This window comes from Gallus gallus, chromosome 12 (genome assembly GCF_016699485.2).
Source record: "Gallus gallus isolate bGalGal1 chromosome 12, bGalGal1.mat.broiler.GRCg7b, whole genome shotgun sequence".
Taxonomy (NCBI): Eukaryota; Metazoa; Chordata; class Aves; order Galliformes; family Phasianidae; genus Gallus; species Gallus gallus.
This window is the reverse complement of record NC_052543.1, coordinates 5083527-5107021: the sequence shown is the minus strand read 5'-3', so window position 1 is coordinate 5107021 and position 23495 is coordinate 5083527. Positions and strand designations below refer to the sequence as shown.

At 38.1% G+C, this 23495-nt stretch overlaps 1 protein-coding gene across 2 annotated transcripts in view; it reads right to left on the bottom strand.

Moving 5' to 3' along the window:
- The window catches only part of TSEN2 (tRNA splicing endonuclease subunit 2), a 38952-nt gene extending 15457 nt beyond the window's left edge, over positions 1-23495 (bottom strand). Inside the window, exons 1-3 of one of the 2 annotated variants that reach the window (XM_046899887.1) lie at positions 23414-23495; positions 14771-14876; positions 8422-8504 (exon numbers count right to left, since the gene is read on the bottom strand). The gene's annotated coding sequence lies outside the window, so the exon portion shown is untranslated. Of the gene's footprint in view, positions 1-8421; positions 8624-14770; positions 14877-23413 lie in introns of those variants that run through there. The other variant, XM_046899888.1, reaches the window with a different exon arrangement.

Here is a 23495-nt window from a genome sequence, read left to right as displayed (position 1 = left end):
TGCCATGGAAACTGCAATACCCTGTACTGCCCTACAGAGGCTGAAGGCCTTTTGTTAAATCGTCTCTCAGACTTCCATTTCTGTCATGTGGTCTTTTGGTTTAGTAATGTCTTCATGAGAATAGACTGTTTCATGTTGTACGTGGCCAATTCATTGCTTCTGATGCAGGGCACTCCATTACGTACTACTTATTGATACTGAGCTTAATTATCCTTTTGACTTTATTCAATTAAGGTCCAAACTGATGCCAGCTTTCTGAAAAGTCATATTGCAAGTTCGCCTGGAAGTTAGATGAAGTATATTCCATGTATGCAATGAAAACTCAGATTTACTAACATTTTAAATATAATATTAATTAATTTTCATTATATGGAGACTCTACTACCAATAGAACTAATTTCAATATGCAGGAAAGTGCTGGAGAGTTTTGCTAACAAAAGGGGTTGTTTCTGGGGGGTCTGGAGACTTTTGGAAGGAGTTGGAAAGTTAGTTCCCAGTCCCATCTCAGCCAAAACAGGTGAGGTACTTTGTAAATACATATTTTACAATCTTAGCCTTATTAGAAGAAATAGAAACATCAGCCTGTAAAACTATTTGCCCATGTAGCATTTTCTTGTGTTTTCTCAAGGAAGTTAGTAATAAAACTGTAAAAGAATGACATATTCTAGTAATGTCTTTAGTCAATTTTGGATTCCATACAAAACAAGAAACAGTTTTGCACAGAATCTCACAAAAAAATAAGTCATAATTTATCATTAGATTCATTTCTCTCTCTGGTTGCAACAAGATGTTCCTGCAAAATCTTCTTAGCCCATGCTAGTTGTAGTCAAGAGAAATGTTTTGATGTGTTCTTAAATAAAGCCCATTTCTTTCTCACAAGGTGATCTGAGCAGTAGTTGGGAGGATAGGCTGTTATTTACATTTGCAGTTCCAGTTTCTCTGGATCAGCAGAAATTCCCATGGCAATTCTGGTTACATTAACTTTGACAGAGATATGGGTCTGTTTTTGGAAACTTTAAAAAAATTAAAAAATAAAAAAATAAAAACCAGCAAGGGAATACTTTTCATTTCTTATTAATATGTAAAATCTTTTTTTTTTTTTTTTAATTAAAGAAATAAATCAAGGTTAGTTCCTGCTTAGTTTCAGATGGTTTTCACAGGAGACCAAAAAAGAGAAGTCAGACAAATATTGGCCACGCATCAACCCAGTTAGAAATCCCACAGCAGCAGAAATCCCAAGGTGGACAGCAATAAGTGGATAGCATGAGAAAAGAGAACGCTAAAAATGAATGTGTAGCTATCATGATTTTGCATTCGTGGAGATTTAAACACCCTTTAGTGAGGAAGTCCTATGGAACCATTTGATCCTGCTGACATTCCATCCCATCAGCGTATGACCTGAGGGCTTTCTGCAGACATTGCAGTGTGCACGAGCACTTTTTGCCCTCACAGCTAGCTCTTGGTTTGTATTACAAACTTTATGCATTTGAAATGATGTGAACATTAAATTTTCTCTGCATCAAGGCTTTAAACAACCCCAAAGTTATTGCTTTCCCTCTCCCCATAGAAATTAATGCAAAAGGTCTGAGCTTGCAATTTCAGGGGTGTTTAAGGGCACTTACAACCCCTGATTTTCACCCATCCCTTGAGCTCCAGTATCACATTTATTTACTTCTTGTTTGAGAAACATTTGTTCCTTCATGGGTCATTAGTTTTCCTGCTTCATCAATCACCCATGTAAGTTAAATGATGCACAGCTTCTATTTTGCCAAGTTCTGGCTGCGTCACCTTCACCTCCTGCAACTGAGCAATTGGCCAAGCAGTGAAAGGCAAGGAGAACTCCAGGCTCCAGCAAGACAGTCAGTAAAAGGCCATTTCATGTTCTGTATTTCCGTAGGAAGGAAAACTGTAATAATTAGATGTCTCCACTAGATGTCCATATTTCAGCAATTTTTGAGTCATAACTGCAATGAATATGGTTGTCTCGTGCAAAATACATATAAAGTGCTGTGCTCCACTGGAAGATGTAAAGACAAGATAGACTTTCACACTAGTGAAGTTGTGTGGCTTTTTTTCCCTCAGCTTGGCTTCTAGTTTTCCCATATACAGTTCTATTTTAGCATTTAGATGCATGCAGACTTTTAGCTATGCCTGAATAATTGTTAAAAAATTACTTTGCTCATTACATTTATCTTAAATATTGATATCCAGTATTTACCTACTTCTCTAATGGATGCTATGCGTGTGGACATGCCTTTGGTAACTGAGTGCACACTCTTTTTTATGCTTACAATTTAAAACCAACTGTATGTGAACAAGCTTTTGGCCTTGGTATTAATTTACTGAAGATGCTTATCACTGCTCTGGCTGGGCAAGGGACCGTTATGACAACTGTGAATGGCAGTACCTGCACTTCAGTATGTGCTCATCTCCTGCCAAAGTAGTGAGTGCAGTGCTATGGAAAGTGCCAGGCTACAGCTCCAAACATCTCTTTTCATGAACTGGCAGACAGCACCTCTGTCATCAGTCTGCTCCTTTGCCTCAGTGTATCTGGAGAGTTGCCTCGTTGTGCCAAACTGATAATATTTTTACTCACTTCCCAGATTACCTGCATTACTGCAAACTTAGGTACCTATTTATATCCTCTGTAATGTCTTTGTGGTTTGTATGCCCATTCATTAACAATAATAGGGAATCAGAATCATAGAATGGCCTGGGTTGGAAGGGACCTCAAGGATCGTGATTCTCCAACCCCCTCTGCCACAGGCAGGGCCACCAACTTCCACATTTAATACCAGACCAGGCTGCCCAGGGCCCCATGCAACCTGGCCTTGAACACCTCCAGGGACGGGGCATCCACAACCTCTCTGGGCAGCCTGTGCCAGCACCTCACCACTCTCATAGTAAAGAACTTCCTCCTGACATACAGCCTAAATCTTCCCTACTTCAACGCAAAACCATTTTCCCTTTCCAGTGACTTTTTTTCCCCCTATTTTCAGTAATATTAAACATAACGATAGAATGAATTTCAGAGAATGCTGTGTATCACATCATTCAAAGACTAATGAAATAACTAATTCAGAACCAGCTGCAAGCTAGGCACTAAAAATTCACTGTTCATGTAAAACTAAATTTGTCTCTAACACATCTACTTCATTTACAGTATTAAGGAATGTGAAATGTGTCTCAAAGTTCATCCTAAACTTTTTATTGTACAACAAAATTTGGTGTCACTCCTTTTAATCTCAACACTCTCTGTCCCAGGAGCACGCTTTAACATGGCTGTCTGCCTCTAATTGCACAAATAATCCTATTGGAATTCAGATATTATCTGAAATATGTCTCAAAGCTCATCCTAAATGCTGTCTAGGTTCCTATGTCATAACTGAAAAAAGGACAAAACAAGAAGTAAATCAGGAGAAATTCCTAAATCATCACATTTTTAAGAATTGAAATAAACCAAATAAATCAATCTGTTGCCAGAAGTATTTATGTTTTAAAATACAAAATGACAGAACATCCTCTTATGGAATATATCCCAATCCTGAATGTTTACTTTCCGTTTGTTTAATAACAGGAAAAGGTTTGTAGTTCTTTTGTTGAGTTTTTCATGTCAGCATCTTCAAATACCTATGGTATTCTTAAAACTTCTACCAGGAAAAAAAACAGTGCCATGGCCTATACTGGGAAACGTTCTGTTTATTTTAGATGCATTTATGAGCACACAAAGGCAAACAATTGCCTATCATAAACGGAGTGAGCAACTTATAATGGCTTAGTATCTCATTTGTACTTCTTTGTATAGTTCCTTGGCTCATTTGTCCCTGCCCTTCCTGTGTTCTGTTCATTACCTCTCTCTGTACCTTTTGAACTCAAGTGTAGATTAAATCCTTTTTTTTATTTTTTTATTTCCCCATTACCTGCTGGGCTCTGCTTCTTTAGTGTCTCAGCCAAAGTATTGGGTTAAGGTTTATCATATAGCTGCTACTGGATCCACAGGACAGGGCTTGTCATGAGCATGAAGTGAAACAAAAAGCTGAGGGGATGCTTTTAAAGTACACTGCTCTTAGATGAGACTCGGAAAGAAAGCATGGCAAATAGCTTTCAAGTATCTCTAGATTTCTTATAGAAGTACTTCAGTCTATTTTGGCCTTCCTGTTCTATGATGGCACATTCTATGGTAGTAACTGAAGCTACTACAGAACAAATTTTGGCCTAACTATGTTAAAAACATAGGATATTTCTGCTGCTGCAGTACAGACCAAGCTATACCAAATACGCTAGTTCTGTTCACATAGTTATTACATGAGGAGGACACGTTTGAACAATGAGTAAGGAATAAACAGATGGATTGTCTAGGATGACAACTGTGGGCACAGTAGAGTTTGAAATCCAGGTTTTAGAAGAAAAAAACAAGTAACTGATGTAAAAATGTGCAAACAGTAGGGAAATCTTTTTTCTATGTGTAAAGCCACGTAACGCAAAGTCATACCGGCATAGGTGGTTAGCTTCATGGAGGTTGCCAGGACTTGGGCTTTGAGAACATCTTACATACTTCAAGGAACTGGATGAGACTGCATCTTAACTCTTTTGCTCTGCGTCTTCACTAATTTAGCTACACAACAGATCTCTGGCATGAAAACTGAAGTTTCAGAGGTAAATATCAGCCTAAGACAGGCTTCACTGATCATATCTGCTTCCTGATCATTGTTACTAAGGAGAGATTGAGCAGAAAACTAGAAGGATCATCAGCACTGCTTTAAAAGTGACACATCTCACATTCACTGAATAAAAAAGCTATGCTGTTGGTCTGAAATAGTTTAATAGTATACTCATTTATGAAACACCTTCCATAATTCAGATGATCATGTCTGATTATAACTTGAATGGGTAAATCAATCACAGCCCTTTAAAACATGCCCTTATAAAGGCATGCTGCTTCAACTAAAGCAGAAGTCTTTATAGCAAGATGAAGTCTACTGAGTATTGAGTCTATTTGAATAGTACTTAGTAAGAAGGGCTCTGTAAGCAAGACTTGATTTGGAAATCACAGAGCAAAATGGAAGGAGGTGGTCCAGAAAGACCTTCTACATTGCAGTAAGAGTTGAAAATATAAGCATGTTAACTCTGATCATAAAATCATAGAATCATTAAGGTTGAAAAAGACCTCTAAGATCATCTAGTCCAACTGTCCACCTTCCACTAATACTGTCCACTAAACCATATCCCTAAGTACTATGTTTACCCTTTCGTTAAATGTGTCCCCAGATGGCAACTCCAACACTTCCCTGGGCAACCTGCTCCAGAGTCTGACTACTCTTTCCAAGAAAAAATCCTTCCTAATATCTAACCAGAACCTCCCCTGGCACAGTTTGAGGCCATTCTCTTGTTCTATTGCTGTTACCTGGGAGGTCGACCCCCCACTTTGCTGCAACCTCCTTTCAGATAGTTGTAAAGAGCAATAAGGCCTCCCCTGAGCCTTCTCCAGACTAAACAATCCCAGTTCCCCCTGCCACTCCCTGTAAGGCTTGAGTTACAGGCCCTTCACAGCTTTGTTGCCCTTCTCTTGTAGTGAGGGGCCCAAAACTGAACATAATATTTGAGGTGCAGGCTCACCAGAGCTGAGTACAGAGGGATGATCACTTCCCTGCTCCTGCTGGCAACACTATTTCTGATATAAGCCAGGATGCCATTGGCCTTCTTGGCAACATGGGCACACTGCTGGCCCATGTGCAGCATTCCAGCCATTCTGCTCCAAGCCTGTAGTGTTGTCTGGGGGTTGTTGTGACCCGACTGCAGGACCCAACACTTGTTCTTGTTGAGCTTCATCCCGTTGGCCTCAACCCATCGATCTAATCTGTCCAGAACCCACTATAGGGCAGACCCCAGGCAGATCGACACTTCCAACCAACTTGGTGTCATCTGCAAACTTACCAGCACTCAATTCCCTTATCCAAATAATCAAAAAAGATACTAAAAAGAATAGGCCTCAGTACTGACCCCCTGGGGAACACCACTTGTGGCCTGTTCACCACCTGGATTTAACTCAATTCACCACCACTCTTGGCAAAGGCATCTAGCAAGTTTTTTCTCAGCAAAGAGCGTACCTATCCAAGCTACCGACTGCCAGATTCTCCAGGATAATACAGTGGGTCACCTGGTCATAGAAGGAGATCAGGTTGGTTAAGCACTACCTGCCTTTGGCTGGTCCTGATCCCCTGGTTGTCCTGCACATGCTGCATGATTGTGATCATGGTCACTGAAATAGGTGACTGTGTTACTATGAACGTAGTAGTAAGATTATATTAACAACATGAGCAAATTTAGAGACAAAAACAGGACAGAGCTGGTAAGTCAGGCTTTTCCCGAACAGTCAATGGCACTTCAAATCTCAGAGAATGTATAGTAGTAGATTGCTAACCTTCTGAAAAAGTGATATTTTATGTTGCATTTGACATGTAGGTGGATGAACTAATACAAAAGCTATGATATTACAGAAGAAATAGTTTTAATTGCTCAAAATGTAGTTTTTTCACCTTGGAATACATAAAATTAGTAACTGTTAGACCTATTCCCAAGTAAAAAGAGGAGACTAAGCACTTTATTTTTACCATTATGTAACTGAGCTATTATCCAAGCCCACACTGGATGCTGATGTTGGTTTATTTAACTCAAGGCTAAACTGAAGTGCATGGTCTTCACCGTGCTTTTACCTCAAGATCGCTTTTGCACGTAAACTACCACAAAGTAAAAACTGTAGCATTTTCAGTAACCTAATTAAGCCCTTACTGTATGCTTCTATAAGGCAATTTTCAAATAAAATTTACACCAAGCTACAGTTCTTCTGTTCTCACTCATTATACGTAAATCCAGAATAGATGCAAGCAGCCAAAGCAATATAGGCAGCTGCATTTGAACAGCAACAATCTTGTCGCTACAATGCAGCACAAAACCTATACATAGAATGTCTAAAGCTTGTTCCCCACAGCATTTTTTACACCTTTTCCCCTACAACAACAGATAATAAATTGCACCTGTAATCCACTGATCTAAAATGTATTGGCTTTCAACATTTTTTGCATTTAATATACGTGATTTCCATTTCATTATCTCCTGAAACATTAGAGAAAAATGAGGGACGTTTGAATTCCTTAACACCTTCAACCTATCACAGATGGAAAGCTCCACCTATGGACGAATATGTTACATTCATTGTACTGTACCCACAAAGTCCTGTAGGAGAATCACAATTCTGCAAAATGCTTTTAGGGCACTGCATTAGGTATTTGGATCTTGGACTTGGAAAATCACTTGTAACCAGAGAGGATGCTGATGAATATGCCCATGAGAATGCTCATGTGTGGGCTTCCTAAAGTAGTTCAAGTCTGAAACAACTTATATATTCCAGATATGATTGTATGAATTTAATATATAGGATGCCTGGAACAATGGGATAAAACTTCCCAGTTTGCTGCATTATTGTCCACTCTGGTGGACATAGAATCACTGTGTGCTGTTACATAGAATTCAGTTATTTGGGGAACGATAAGAGAAAATTTCATGAAGGAATAATCTCCCAGACATGTATATTTCATATTTGCATTCTGCTTATACTTGTATTACCTGCAAGTTGTTGTCAGGGTGTAGCTGCAGTTTGGGAGCCTAATTGTAGAACCATATAATATAAGGGACAGATTCATTATGTTTTACAGACCACAGTCATGGAATGACATCTGACCTTTACTACCCACATTACTGATGACTGCGTACGCAATGTGCTTTAGCTATCCTGGCAGTCACCTGGTTTACTAGGCCAGTTTTCCTGTCCACTGATATGCCCATGTGATACCCTCCTTCCCCTTTGATCAAATACAGATTTCTGTGCTTACTTCTGAAGAATGTTACAGTTTAAGGCACACATGCTTTTCCTTATTTTGTCACACTCTAGAGGCTTGTGATACCTTTTTGTGTGTGTGTATGAGTGAAAACTGCTTCTTTAGTTTAGTTTTCCTATTAGTATTGCTTAATGGTACAACCAATCAAGGTTTATCTACCTCTTGAAAAACAAGTTCTTCTGTAACTTCTAAATTGTAGCAGGAACACCTGTCTTTCTCTGTCACAGTAATATCCTCAGAACCTTAATGTTCATCAAACACTGAGTTTATAACAGCTAGCTGTGTCTTGCCTTGGGTAAGGTTTAACATTTGCTAAGGCAGGGATTGATATAGCAGCAAAAGTAAAATCTTGTTCCTCCTTGAATCCCTAGCACTGCTTTAATGCAAATACTGTGGCAGTGTGGATCGTTCTGTGGAGCAGAAGTTACTCAGTGGAAAGTCTTGCAGGCCTTAAATTAGCAAAACTTTTGTAAAGTTCCTATTACTAATCTATTGAGTTTATAACAAAGGTGTTGAAATCACTTACGCTTTTGCTGACTCATTTCCCCCATGGGACCGCTGATGACCTCGGAAATACCCTCACAGAAGTTCAGGGCACATAGTTGCCATCTGTAATATAAAGAACATACTGAACTCTTGGTTCTAGTTCACCTGAAAGTTTTTGCTTAATATACCTTACTATACTGCAAAAACAAGTCTATTTGAAATGCCATTTTCTTTTATAATCTGTTCTGACTCAGGTGCTAAGCGAGTATGGTATTTACAAAATATCTGTATCACTGTGAATTTATCTTGCCAAGAGAAGTTAAATGGTTACATATTAAAAAAGATTTTATAAGCATGATATGGCACAGTAAACATTAGTAAAAGCTGTTCTAAAACTATTTCTGTCTTTTGTTGAGAAACAAATTATTGAAGCTTGAAGGGGAAGATTGCTTAGTAAAAGGAAGGAGAATTAAACGTACTGAGGTTTTAAAGGAACTCATAATTGCTGATTAAGTTCTTTCTGTAGAAAAACAGCTAATGTTTTCTTCTTTTTTGATTCTTATATCAGGCCCAACTGCCAGTAAATGATTTTCTTCACTGTGGGAAGAGGTTTATTTTTAGACACAAGAACAGCATAAGGACAGCAGACTGAAAATCAAGGCGTCTGCATGCTAAACAAACCACCACACGCTCGGCCTCTTGGTGTCAGCTCATTCATCTCACTGTGGCTCAGCTTAACTTTCTGTTAGAAACTACTTTTCAGTAGCCACCTGATGAGCGTATCCAAGTCTCTCTTATCTTCCTGAAAGCATCTTTCGGTTTTTAGCTTCTTGCCTTATAACTTTAGTGGGATTGAATTCTGCAGCACATTGAGACTCAGAGTGGAGCTGGAATTTCATCTTCTTGTCTGTAAGTTTATCTGTCAATCCAAAATCAGGACTGCAACTGTTATTATTCCCTTTTGAAGACAGATGAGTGGCGAGCACTATAACAACAGTGCACTTTTAAAGCAAAACTATCAATCTCAGTATGTAAAAGATACAAAACTAATCTGTCTTATCAAATGTTTGACATCACCAGATGGCAACCTGATAACAAGCTAGTAAAATAATTATATTTTTTGGTTGCCTGCTGGTCTATTCATGCAGTTCTTCTATTTAAGTTATCATTCAATTACTTTACTATAAATTGAGACATCCAGGAGATCTGCTTTTTTAAAGAATGATTTTCCTTGCTCTTGAAGGTATTTGTTTCCACCAGTGCTGCTTACTGAGTTATAGTTTGTGCTGAGCTAATACTTTCCCCTTCCATTACTATACTGTTGAATCAATGAACCAACAGAGAAAATAATTCTAATACAGTCAGTGTAAAGTGTTTGTTGCATTATTAAAGAACAGAATATTATCTAGCTTTCAGAAGTGTTGAAAGACTACACTGGCTAATGCTTGAGAAATTCTCTGAGATCCATACACAATCTTTGGTAAACATGCTGTTTGGTTTAAACTAATGACAACTCTACTCTAAACACAGATTGCACACAGTTCTTCTTTCTCAGCACAGACTTGTACTTTGCTCATATCAGCTGACCAATTAAAAAATCGTTTTTTTCACTTCTCATCCAGGAGAATTAACACAAGTCCAGAGAGTGAACTGCTGACTACTGTTCACCTCCTGAAACTTCAAAAAGAAATGTTTGTTGAGCTTCAATCAATTACATATACACAAGGTTATTGTAAGTGACAGGCGGGTCACTGTTGTTTGCTGATATGGGGCATAATGTGGATTAATTTGAGGACCGAATTTGACCTCCAGTACTCTACACTTCTGAACGTATGCAGGAATTCTAATAAGAACCTTGCGTTCCAGAAACCAGGCTACATTTTCCAGGCTTGTATAGTTGGCAAAAAAATATTTCTGCGATGTCCCCAGTCCTAGCAATAGTTGATGTGATTTCATATGCACATAATTCTATGTGCCTGTTGTCACCAAACACATGACATGACAAAGTTGTATGTATGCATCAGCCCTTTCACATTTTTCCCTTGCTAGGAAAATCATACAAACACTTATGGATTCTTGCAAAAATCTTAGGATTTGATAGTGCTGGATACTACATATATTAATGGAAAGATTCTCCAATGACAGCCTGATGTCAGCAATGTGTATTAATGGAAAGTCTTGGGACTACAAACTATTAACTCAACTCATTGCAAGACTGTAGCGTGATTGCATCAATTCTTGCAATGGGCGTATGAATCCCTTGAGTCAACACTGTCTGATTAAAAAATGACTTGTGGTTGGATTTGAATACTTGGAATAAATAAAACAGCAACTGACTATTATGCAAGGCCTATATACCTTCCCCATGGACTTTCACAAAGATGCCACATTTCTGACACCTTTCCAGCAGGCTTAGAGGCTCCGTGGTCTAAGCAAGACAAGATGCTAGACTACACATTTGAATGCTGAGTCCTATTCCACATTCTGACATGTAGCTGGGACATAACACCTCAGTCACTCACTGTCCTTATTTGCAAAATAGAATGAAAGAACTTACATACTTACTTTAATGTTAACAGAGAACTGTTATTTAAGACAGATAATTTCTCATAATTCCTTTAAAAATCATTGTAAAATGATTATGTATTCATAGAAATAGTAATATCTATCTAAATGCAAATTTACTCCTTCATCCCATTAAGTATCTATAATGCATATTTAAAATCTCCATCAACCTTCTTACTCCGTAAGGAATATTCTGGTCCCCTAAGGAGGCAGTAGGAATTTGAGAATGCTTTCTAAAGCACGCTCAGGGCCTGTATGCAAGCAGTAGCAAATTGAAAAGATCCCAAAAATATGGATTAAAGTAAAATTGATGGTAAGGAGAGAATTTAACTGTTCATTCACCCCTACAGCTCTGAACCAGCAGCAGTCCAGATTCTGAAACACAGAAAAGACAACACTGTGGCACCTGATAGAATGGGGATCTGGCATTTGTTCATATGGCATCAGTTCTAGAGAGTCTGAGTACCATCAATTATTTACTTCAGTGCAGAATTACTGTATCAATAAAACAGGGCAAATATTCTTACAAAATGAATTCCTTGCTTCTGCTTTCAACTCCTTCTGACAAGACTCAAATGACACTGAATCAGAAAAGAGGGGAGAAACAAAAACTCTCATACTCTTTTAATTAAAATCTCCTCATATAAATATCCCCTAATAGGCCAGAAAAATCATATAGCAACTGCTAAACCGTGACAGATCTCATTTCATTCTAATCTAGTATTTTGTGTTCAAATGAGACCTTTCCTCCTGCTTCAAAGGAAGGCGTAAAAAAATAAGGTGAATTGTTGCATTTCTGGAAAAAAAAAAAAGTGTGACATCCTCACTTAAGATCTCAACTTCATGGAGTTGAAGTAATTCTCAAGAGAGAATCTCTTTCTCAGAATACAACTGAAATAGCTATGGTATGTCAAATTTCAGAGAAAAGAAGCCCTCCCATTGATACCAGCTCTGAAGCCACAGACACAGCAGTACAGTGGTTCCCCTTCTGGTGATGGCATACAAAGTAAGATGGCTTTTGAGTCTGATCTGTGATCCTGGACCACCAGTGCCAGCCCTGCTTCTCTGCTACTCACACACATGCAATCTTTTCAGAGATGTGCAAAATAATGACATTCAATGACAACTATTGAAAGGCTAGACATTATTTAGGTTATTTCTATCATTTTTTTTTAAATAAGAGGTTTAGGATTATGAAGGACCTGGAGTTCATCACTGTAACTTAGATTTCTGCCTAGAATATCCATGTAGATAATCTCACCAGCGTTTCTTCCACATATCAGAATTTCAAGGCAAACTCAGCTGTTTAGTCTCTCCTACTTTGCTGGAAAGTTAAATAAGGTCAATGTATATAAATAACTTCAATGTATGTACTACCGATGACGTAATAACTTCTATGTACACCACAGCATATCTACATTTAAGCTGCCCACTGCAAGTAAGAAAACAGATAAGAGGTGCGTTCTATTTAACATTTCTGTGAAGCAGCATGTACTCGAAATTAGCAGATTCTATCAGTGAAGAAAAAAAGGTAGTGGATATAATCTTATTTTATAAGAAAAACTGGAGTTGGCTACATCTTATCATTGTACAGCCAAAACAAAAAGGAGATACCAAAGTACTAGCTTTCTTTAGAGATACTTCACTGCTATCTGTCTAGTGCCATTGAATGAAAGGATCCAATGTCATTTGAGTCTGACTGTGGTACACATTATTTTGGTGATATTATCAGAATGTGTAACTGTGGAAGCCAAGGGTGGGTGATAATTTACTACCCATTTGCAACCAATTTAGGGAGAAGAATTTTCAGTAGCAGTCAGTTTATACAGACAATTAAACAAAGCCTTCTAGAAAGAAGGAAAACTTGAGTTCACCAACAATAATGGCAAGTAAAGTCAGGGACAGTAGAAAGAATATTTTAAAACTGGCTAGGAATTGTGTTAATAGCTTTAATTCTATGAGTTTTCTTTCACAAGAGTGGCCAGAATCTTCATCTTATGAAACCAGTACTGCAATGTTCACAACCACAGAAAGAAGTGAAAGGGGTGAAAAGGACTGCTCACCAACACAAAATTGCTTTCTACAGTAAAATTGCCAGCATTTTGTTGAATCAATCTGCAGGTCATTACTGATCAGTAATATTAAATACATTCTCAACCTAAACCTGATCCTAAAGTAAATCCTTCTATTTGGTTTCTAATGTCTGTTAAAGTTGAGAAAATCATACCAAGCTTTGGATTTTAAAGCAAACCCTTCCAAGTTATCTCCTACTCTGCTTTTGCTCAATAGTTTTAAACTTCTTGCAATGCTAGAAAGTACACAGCAGGAAATGCTTATTTCTTTGATTCTAATTGTTGAACTGTCCATGAAGCAAGAACCTGTTAAATAATTCCTAGAATGCCCTATCATAAAGGGACAATCAGCAATTTAGACTTTTACATTTTGTTCCCTTCTTTCCTGTAATAATATGACCATGCCAGCCAGTCCCAACTATGCTGTGTATTGTCTAAGCTTGCAGCCTTTGGTCTCCTTTACCCTCGCTGGCTCAGAGATGTTGATTCACTCTTCACATTGCTGCCAGAAAGGGGAGAATTTTCAGAGGGAAGAGAGACAAAAGTCAGGACTTGCGTGCACTTTGTCACAGTAGTACAGGATATACTCCTTATTCCTCCACTAGGATCTTTCCTAGTTTTTAAAATCTCTTGTAAGTGAGAAACAGATGTCACAGGAAGATTAAGGCAATTCATGGCAACTCTAAGTATGACCCTAAAAACTAGGGTAAAAACTGGGGTCCTAAGCAGTTGAACTTACCATGCAAGAACAATTTTTCTGTTGCGTTATTTCAGTTTTCCTTCATTATTTAACCAAAGTTCTCTTAACTGTATTTCATTATTTCCAGTTGCATTTTGCAAACACACTGCCTTGTATTCCTTCCCATATGAGTGCTCTCTTTCCTTTCAGTGAAATATTAGGGACTGACATCTTAACATAGAATATTTAATCATCATACTTAATTCCCGACACTTGCAAGGCAAGTAAAGGGCACTAGGGCAAATAAACCACAGGCAGCTCTTCACATTTTGGAGTTACACCAAACCTCTGCTATTCACAAACTTCATGTGGTTTTGTCTGGTACTGAGGTGAGGTGAAACTTTTTTTGCCTTTTTTAAACACAGGCCTATTGCAGCACTGCAAGATTGTGTTACATCAACATAAGGTTTCAAAACATAGTAAAAGTAACTTGGCCCTAGATTATTTATTTATTTGTTTATTTGTTTTTGTTGTTTGGTCCTAATGTCTAAGAAAGCAAGAAGATTCAAGATATCTGTCCTTAGCATTCCAGTGACCCTAAGGAAGCAACCCATAATCCGAATATTGCCACAGGGTTTTGCGGTCTTTGGAGGAATGGGAATGCGGGCAAGCCTATTTCTGGAGCTATATTTAATTGTATTTGTTGTATATGTGTAATTTATGTGACAGTCTCATCACTGTGGGAACAACAGAGTTGCTATAAAGAGATGTGAGGGTCTATTAATTGGAGGAAGATGAATAGATGGCTTTCACTGTCTTTAGTAAGCCATGCATATCAGAAAGGTACTGTTAAAATACAGTAGCACACTGACAAGAATTATCCTTTAGTTTTCTATGGCCTGAAGTTTATTTCAAGGGTGCCCCTAGTGTCTTTTTGGCTACTGAGTCCAGGATTCACCAGGAACTTGAATTAAAGGTTGCAGCAGAAGTCAGAGCTTGCTAAATGACGCAAATGGGGCTTTCAAATTCAAATGACAATAAATGTAGCAGGAACACATGATCTCTTTGCTCACCTCTGCTCCTTCCCAGAACACCCTGCTGTCAGTATCTGCTCCATTCTCCCAAATGAGCACAGAGACGAAGAAACAAATCATTTGCAGCAAGTTTTTTCACTTTGGCCTATACGGATAAGACATAAACAGAATATTATTTAATGCACAATCTCTTCTGAAATTTACTCATTTTTTAAAACTGCATTGGGTGTTTTGAAATTTTCCTGTGTGAATTCTTCAAGTTCCTCCAGAACAATTCGGCACTAAAACAAACTCTATTTTGGTGTAAGCTATGGCACTGAAAAAGTCAGCATACCAGCAGCATCCTTTTCTCATAAACATATGTGCGGTTGCTGATCCACACACTTTGTGTGACCAAAAGCATCCTCTTTCTGCAGAAGTATGTCACCTGACATCTGTATCGCTTTTGCTCCCAGTGTTTCCTCTTTTTTCAGACCGATACCAGAAGACGATGCCATGCTGAGACACCCATGTGGTGACAAGACACAGCACGTTTTTAGTAAATAGGTTTCACTTACAGAAGAGCTTGTGAAAGATTCATTTTAATTTGTAGGTACACTACTTAGCATAGAACAGCCATAAAAGATAACTGCTTCCTATGTCTAGTCAGAATACAGCAATTTCTTTGCCTGTGTTGTTTAACAGAATAAAAAAACTTACATTCTCTTTATTTTAATTGCTGGGTAAGGTGTAAAGGAACTAGATTTGTCATTTTTTTCCCTCAGTTAGTACCCTGACAACCCGACAATTCAGCCTCATAGTTCAGTTTGTACTCAAGCTACTAATTTGGAAGTAAAACTGACCCTAACACAGTTGCATTGAATAGATATTATTTGCTCCAACAATAAATTATTCAATTTCTTTTCGTGTGAAAGCTTAAAATTTGCTACAGAAAATTATCTGCCCAATTTACAATTATCTATATTCATCAGCAGCTAAGTTACAGCATTATCTTCTGCTTCTACCATACAAAATCTCAGGGTTCAAATTCAGCACTGGTGCACGTGCTTAAGGCTCCCATGAGAGCCTGGTAAGCTGGTAAATACAGTGTGAATGGACACTGGCTGTGTTCATTTACAAGAAGATTTCAGAAATAGTACTCTGTTAAATTACAATAATTCAAGCAGAATTGAATCTTAACGTTGGAAAATAGGCTAATGCTAGCACTGCTGAATCTCGTATCATCAAGTAGGCATCATTTTTGCTTTACATGTGTTCTGTTCCTTGAAAAATATTTGCTACTGTATACAAACCAGGTAAATTTTAGTTTAGATCAGCAAAGTATTGAACAGGGTAAAGGCAGTGAAACATGGACAGAAGTACATATATGGCATAGCACTCTACAGAAAACATGTTGATATTATTCCTGTTCATTTAGAAGAGGACCCAGTCAATCAGCAAGGCCTGTTGTTCATTATCTCAACAAAGATAAGGAATGAATGGTTACAAATGCTAAACTAACATTTGCTCCTAAAAGTGGCTTTGTAGATGAGGTTCTGTAGACACCAGTGACTTCACAAACAGGTATTCACCATATGCCATGCCTCCTCTATTGAATAGCAAAGAAGCTTCCACATCAATAGTGCCTCACACTAAGGGCCAACAGGCAAATCCTTTAACATGAGGAAGGACTCTGTTCCCTTCTACCTTTGAGCAGCAAATGAATCATAATTTTGTTAAGTTGGGAAAAAATATCAAATATTTCATGAAATAAATAATACTGTTCTCATATTCATGGATATAAGTAGGAACTTACAGCCATAAATTCAATGGGACTCAATTTTCAGTAACCAGAGAGGATTTTCCTCTTCAAAGGCAGACATAAAACAAAATGAGAATTCTTGATCAGCCATTAAAAATTTGTGCCACCTGCTACCAAGATGAAGAAGCAGGAATAGAAGCCCAGGGAACAGAGCAGCTTAGGCAGTTTAAGATTTCAGGTGCATCTAGCTGCTTGCTGAAACAACTGAGTAAGAGAATGATCAGTCAAAAGTCATGACAGGTAGCTGTAGAGAATTGGTCTGAAGTTTGAGTCCAAACATTTATTCAACGTTATTAAAGCCAATTTTTCCAAATGCTGTTGAGATTTCAAAAGGATGGCGATAATTATCCACACTGTAATTCTGCTTACAGATCTGTCTTAAGCCACTTGTGTACAAATGATTTCCAGTTGTCTCTCACTGGAGGCCTCTCCTGTGTGTGAGCTCTGGCTCTGTTATCCCTTCCCCTGATGTCAGAACAGCCTTTTCTCTCAAGTCCTCTACCCCATTAATCTTAGCTGACAAATGCACGGGGAAAGGAGGTGTGAAAATTACCTCTCTGCACACAGAAAGCATCAAGGGAATTCTCTTGTGTTGCTGCATTTGAGAGTTTTTTCACTATCATGACTGGCTTAGAGACAGTATGCAATGCAGCCCCGCTTTCTGAGAAAATGACTTACAATGACTTCTGCTAACACCCGAGGATGTTCAGGCAGAACTAATACCATGTGACCAGAGGCCAATTACAGCCAGGAATTTGGATTAAAAATAAAAGAGGAATGAGAACATTTGCCACAAAGTACTTCATCCTTCAGCAAGAAGATATTTTTCTATCAAGGAATGAAAGTAGTGTTTACTTTTGTAAAAAGTGCTTCTGTTTCACTATATATATATATATATATTTTTTTTTCACTCTAAGAACACTCATATTTTGAGGCAGAGCAATTCTCCCTCTGAGTTTTGCTTAAGGAAGTGATCTATGAAACAGCATAATATGTGTTCTCAGTCAGGTTGGTAAGAGAGAGAATGTTGTGCCTGTGAAAAGCTGCAAGGACTTTGCACTTCTGAACAAAGTGAAAAAAAAGCAGTAGGATTGAGATTCTTCAGAGTAGATATGGATGGGGTCATATTCCACTGCCAAATGGGATCAGAGAAAGAAGAAAAGCTCACACATTTGTATTCTGGGATAAATGACTGGGGAGTGCCCAAGCTAGATTTTATATGGAGACTATTTACTTTGAGATAATGGCAGTCAGTTATCCAGAGATTAAATGCTCATGTGTGGATACAAGGTCCAAGTAGTATTTTTTCTGAGTGTCCACCTTGTTTCCTGCTGAACTGCTTATGAAGGAAGGTATATTGTCATGTGAGTGACAGGACTGTGCACACAGTGGATGAGGGTTTACCTGTTGGAAACAACCATCACTTAATTTCTGGGGATGGAGGGATAGTGCGCATTTCTGCACTGCTTATTTCAGAATTGGCAAGGGACCATGGCTGACCTTAGTACAATACAGAGCAGTACAATGCAGTCAAAAAAACCCATAGGAAGAGGCCATTCTATTCACTCTATGCTGTCTACTTTAGCGTGACATTTGCTCTTCAGTTAATCAGTCACCGACTCCTTCTAGATGTCCTGCTTCTCTAGGTCAGTGCCAAGTGGTTTGGTTTGATTCTGCTGTAGTTAGACATTTACCCAATCCTGTATTCCCCAATGGGAGAAATAATCAGACACCAGTACAGTCTGTAAGTCACCAAGTTCTCCTGCTGATAATTTCGTCATTTCTTTATCATCTGGCAGTGAACCCCTGCTATCAATCTGGCAGAACTGAAGCAGTGGTATTCTGCTTACAGTTTGTCACTCCGGTATTTTGTCTATATGCCCAATCCTACACAAGCAAGCCAAGGAATTTTGCTAACTCAGCTACAGCACTTATGCTTTGCAAAGCTCTGTAAACACAAGTTCCCAGAGAAGAAATCCAAGAGCATGTTGTGGCAGGGAAAAATATGTTTTAAATACATTTAGTGAGAATTACTGAAACAGTTCATCAATCAAGTGACACACAAAAAGTAAGATCTTGTTTTAAATCATTCTTTGCTTTGGGTATAGTAAAAGGTTAGTACATGGCAGGAAATTAAAATCGTATTTTATTTTTCCACCTGCTTCTTTCTATTATACCTTGGCGAATGGTGCAGTCTTAGTAAATTCTGTAACAGGCCCCAGGGCAATGAGGGAGCAATAATGAAACATCATTATGTTTTCTGGGAGCAACTGCAAAAGCTGATTAAGACTGGGGACTCACTTCAGCTATAGGTTACTGCATACTTATTTTAGCCTGCTGATAGCAGGAGAAACAACTAAGCTGGAAAATAGGTAAACACCAATTTACTTGAATTACTTCATGAAAAGATTTCTGACAGCATCTAACCAGAAGAATGTTGTTTTTTTTTTCCTCTAAAAGTATTTTCTTTCTTCTCTGAAGTGCTGAATTATATGATCTAAATCTAATAAAATCTATGGTGATTTTTATGTTTAAATCTTCAGCCCCTACTAAACTAGTCCAGTGCTTATTTTCTGTTACTTTAAAGCACACACAAAATGACACAGAAAGTAAAATCAAGGCTCTGAGTCAAGACTGCATTTCACCTGGTTTACTTCAGACAAAGTTAATTATCGAGTCGTTGCTAGCTCCAAAGAACTGGCATTCAAAGAGGCAATTAAGAACGTGTGGGGTCTCAATGTTAGGTGTTGAAATTTAAGGAAAGCAAGTTTTGAAGTTCTGGAGAAGGACCTGAAAGGCTTGAAACACACAAATAGAACAGTGGTGCTAGAAGGGACCAACAGATCTTCTAATCCATTCTCCTGTTCTAAGATAGGATCTGAGAGTTTTAACTGTTCCTGATAGTGTGAAGAAAAAAAGGTAGAAATAGATAGCAGAAGTATATGAAAGAGTGACTGCTGTAGAGGAGCATTTCTGTATAGTTTCCATCTTTCTGATCACATTTATCTGAGGTCCTATGTATAAAACCTTTGTGCAGCAGATGCTGCTGTATGGTAGCCCGTGTAGTCTGTGCTCCTGCAAAATCTTTTCCTTTTAACGAGCAAATTTGTGAGCTGCACATTCACACAGGTAGTTAAACACAGTTAGTCTATTTACTGTCTCAAAGGTAGGGTTTTGCAGGCTTTGTTGGCAGCACCAGAAAATGAAAGCACCTGAAAAATGTTATTGCCAGTGAAATGGAAGAAAACAACACATTTCAGCTAAATGAAGGAAATACTGTGATGAAACACAGTTTACTTACAAATCCTGTTATCACAGGATGTTGGTGAGGACATTTACTTAGTAAGCTGTTTCTATCAGTGGATAAACCCTTACTAATGTGAACAGTATAGACATACATAGAGAATGAGAATTCCCTCTTTGAAAGTAATTAATAAATAACTGGCTCATTTATAGGGATAAGCATGGTAGCACTAATTCTGTTAGGAGTGAGAGCTAATCACAGGATAATCTGTTGCTCAATTCAATCTGTTTAGAGCATTTTGTACTCTGTGCTTCAGGAGCAATTCCTCAGATTTGAATACTTGGACCACACATAAATGGAAAGCCTGCCTTGCAGAACCTTCTTCTATTGTTCTTGGATGTGCCTACTCAAATCTTCACCTCACCCTTGCATAGCTTGCAAACATTGCTGCTTCTTCCAGCCCTGGTTGCCTATTATCCCCATGGCAAATACAATTGCCTAATAGGAGCAAACATTAAGAAAGTATTTAATGTATTGCTTCTCCTCTAATAATAAATGCAGCAGCTTAAAACTAAGAGGACAACTGTCCCCTGGAACATCTAGTTCTAAGCACCCACTATTTTGTGAGGGACCCCAGCAACATGCACAGTGCATTCTGAAATAGGCTTTCTAACAAGGCAGGACCATGTTTTCTGGAAAGGTAAATTTGAACTCTTTTTCTTGAATCTTAAGAGAAGTATTATAACACCTGTACTGCAAATTCAAATGTTTCCTCCTGTGATGATTTCCAGATGGATGGACTAACACAGAGAGCTCTACATTCAGACTTAGGATGGTCTTCTGAAAGACACTGAATGCCCTTCCTCTAACATCTTCATGTGCATATAGTGGAAATGAATGACATAGATCCACCTCATAGGAAGCTCAACACTGTACTGGACTGAGCATACAGAGCAGATCTCACAATGCTTTCAGCAAGGCTGTGTCAAGGCTCCTAGGAAAACCCAGTGATGGCTGTCTTCAGTGAAGTGAAATAACTGCAGCACTTGTGAAGACTTGGAAACAGCTTTGGCAACCACCTCCCAGTAAGCGAAGAAGAATACACAATCACAACAAGTGGAGGGGATTAGAGTAATTAAGATTTTTAAACAGACTTATAGTCTTTTTTGTGCCTCAAGTGTTTTTTTGCTTGACACAAAATAATTTTGTCCTGATTATTTGAGAAGTATCACACATGTGAAAGTGCAAATGAAAAAAGAAGACCAGAGGGGGAAGAAAAAGAGAGGAGTGAATTAATAGAAACCTAGCATTGCTAGGTATTTGATATTATTTATTGTAGTGGACTCCTTTATAATTTCATATATTATGTGAGAGAAAAAAACCTCCTTTATATGACTGGAAAGAAGACACAGAGTGTCACAATACTGTGGAGCTTATTTTTGGCTACAACTTGTCTTGATTTTATTTAGCCATCTAAAAGTTACACCCTTAGCCTGAAGGTGTGAGCCATATCACATACTGAGACATTGATCTTTGCAGGAGATCTGTGCTATGCTGAACTCCCATCTTTGTAGAATGGACTTGGATGTCCGTCTTTTAGACAGAAACAGATGCTGACAAAATGAAAAATATATACATCCGAGACCCTTTGGTCTAACGTACACATTAATCTATACATCATTTTTTTCCTACATAAATTAAATCCTGGTAATTACTCAAGCCATCTTTCCAGTGTCTTGTGCCGTACATTTTTATTCCTGTGGTTTTTAGATCATTACTGTCCATTAACTCCTGAAATATCAGAGAGAATGTTAAAAACTATCTATTACTTCTCTAAAAGGAAAAGAATGTTATGAAAACAAACTGTGGCTTTTTAGGACTTTTTGCAATTTCCTGAGGCTTTTTCTTGAACTGGGGAACATCAAGTCCTTTCTCTCCAGCAATTCGTGGGAACACTAGACTACGCGTGAGAGATTGGTTAGTTTAAGCATCCATTAGAAAGGGAGAGACAGATTAATACAATCATCTGGTTTCAAAATGTCTTTCGAAAGAGAGTTGCTGTCTCTTAAGTATACCCTGGATTTGAAGCATGCATTGTCAGCCAGTGTTGACATAGATATGTTTGAAATGCCATCTAGAAATGACTACAGTGATTGTATTAGAGGTTTGTTTACCACTGACTTGGGAGAATGACTTTCCTCGCCTCCCTTAAAAAGAATTCCACATCCTATATGAGAAATGAAATAAGGCTGTTCACTTTTTGTAGCTCTTTATATTTCCCACTCACCCTTTCCTATGTCCTCTGCAGTCACCAGAGGACTGTGTCATCAAACTCAAGACAAGGGCTAGACAACCACGGGTAATAGTGGTAAGAATCAGTTGTCAGCCAAACAGATGTTTTGGCTACCAAGCAGTGCCTGCTTTTTTTAGCAACAGCAACATAATACTGTTGTGTATTGGGATTGCAATTTGCTTTACCCAGATATTCGTGCTGTGTTGCACTGTTACATTGCCACCTATTTCACAGTTTTAAATGGTATGTTACATTTTCTCTTGTACAGGTAAAACTTCGCATTGTTGTTTCCTGAATATCGCTGTACTGATTTCAGGAACTTAGCTCAAGATCAGGCTAAGTTAAAATCTTATGCTCTGGAACACATAAATCCCCTTCTCACTGTGACATGGTTTTAAAATGTTCTACATGCACCGTATATGCTGTTATTCTAATAATTAAGGAAAACTTTTAAGCAGATGCTGCTCGGAAAAACTCCCATGTGATCCAGATGGTGTGATTTCTCTTTTTCACAGCACACTATTGAGAAATATGTTTTCTTTCATTTTTGCACTCGTAATAGGTTCACTTTCCAGAGCTTCACTAGCTTGTTTACGTCCAGTTGTGCAAAGTCATGCTATAGCACATCTACTGCTTCCTTGTTATTCAGAGGGTCAGTTATTCTCTTAAAAAATGAAATGAAATTAATGTGGCATGATTTTACTCTTGACAAAAATGTGGACTGCTTGTTATCTTGCTATTGCCCAGATGCTCTAAGACAGACTGAATAGCAAAAGTTCAGAAAGATCAGACACCAGTTGGGTATTTGAAGTTGGCAAATCCATAATGATGGTCTTCTTTTTTTTTTTTTTTTTTCCTTTAAGAGGGTTAGAAAACGGAAGAATAAAATTGTCCTTCTTAGGCCCTTTGAGACCTCACTTGTTTTCCATGATCCATGAGTTCTTAATGATAAACGTTTAATGGTTCAGATTGTTTTAGCTATTTCCTTAAATACTCCAGGGTAAATTTCCTTACAGCTTGCTAATTTGAATATTTCTAGCCCAGCTGAACATAAATTTAACCTATTCTTTTCTTACTCTCCATACTCCAGTTTGTTGCCAGTTTTAATTGCTCTAAGCATCTGTTAGAAATTAACCTTTTGCTGTGAAGACTTCAGCAAAGAAGAAAATGAACAATTAATCTTTGTCTTTTTTATTTTCTCTTCTTCTCTTGGTAATTCTGTCCTATCAAAGACAGCTCCAGAAGTATGCTCTAAACCATTGCCTGGATGCATTACACTGGTTAGAGAACATATCATTAAACAGTTTCATTTTGGTTTCATGTTAATTAAACAGCTACACTGACCTGCGGTAAACTAGAGTGCTTCTTCACATGTTATCCAGCCACTCCTACTCTTCAACAAGGCATGAGAGAGCAGCACACAAAA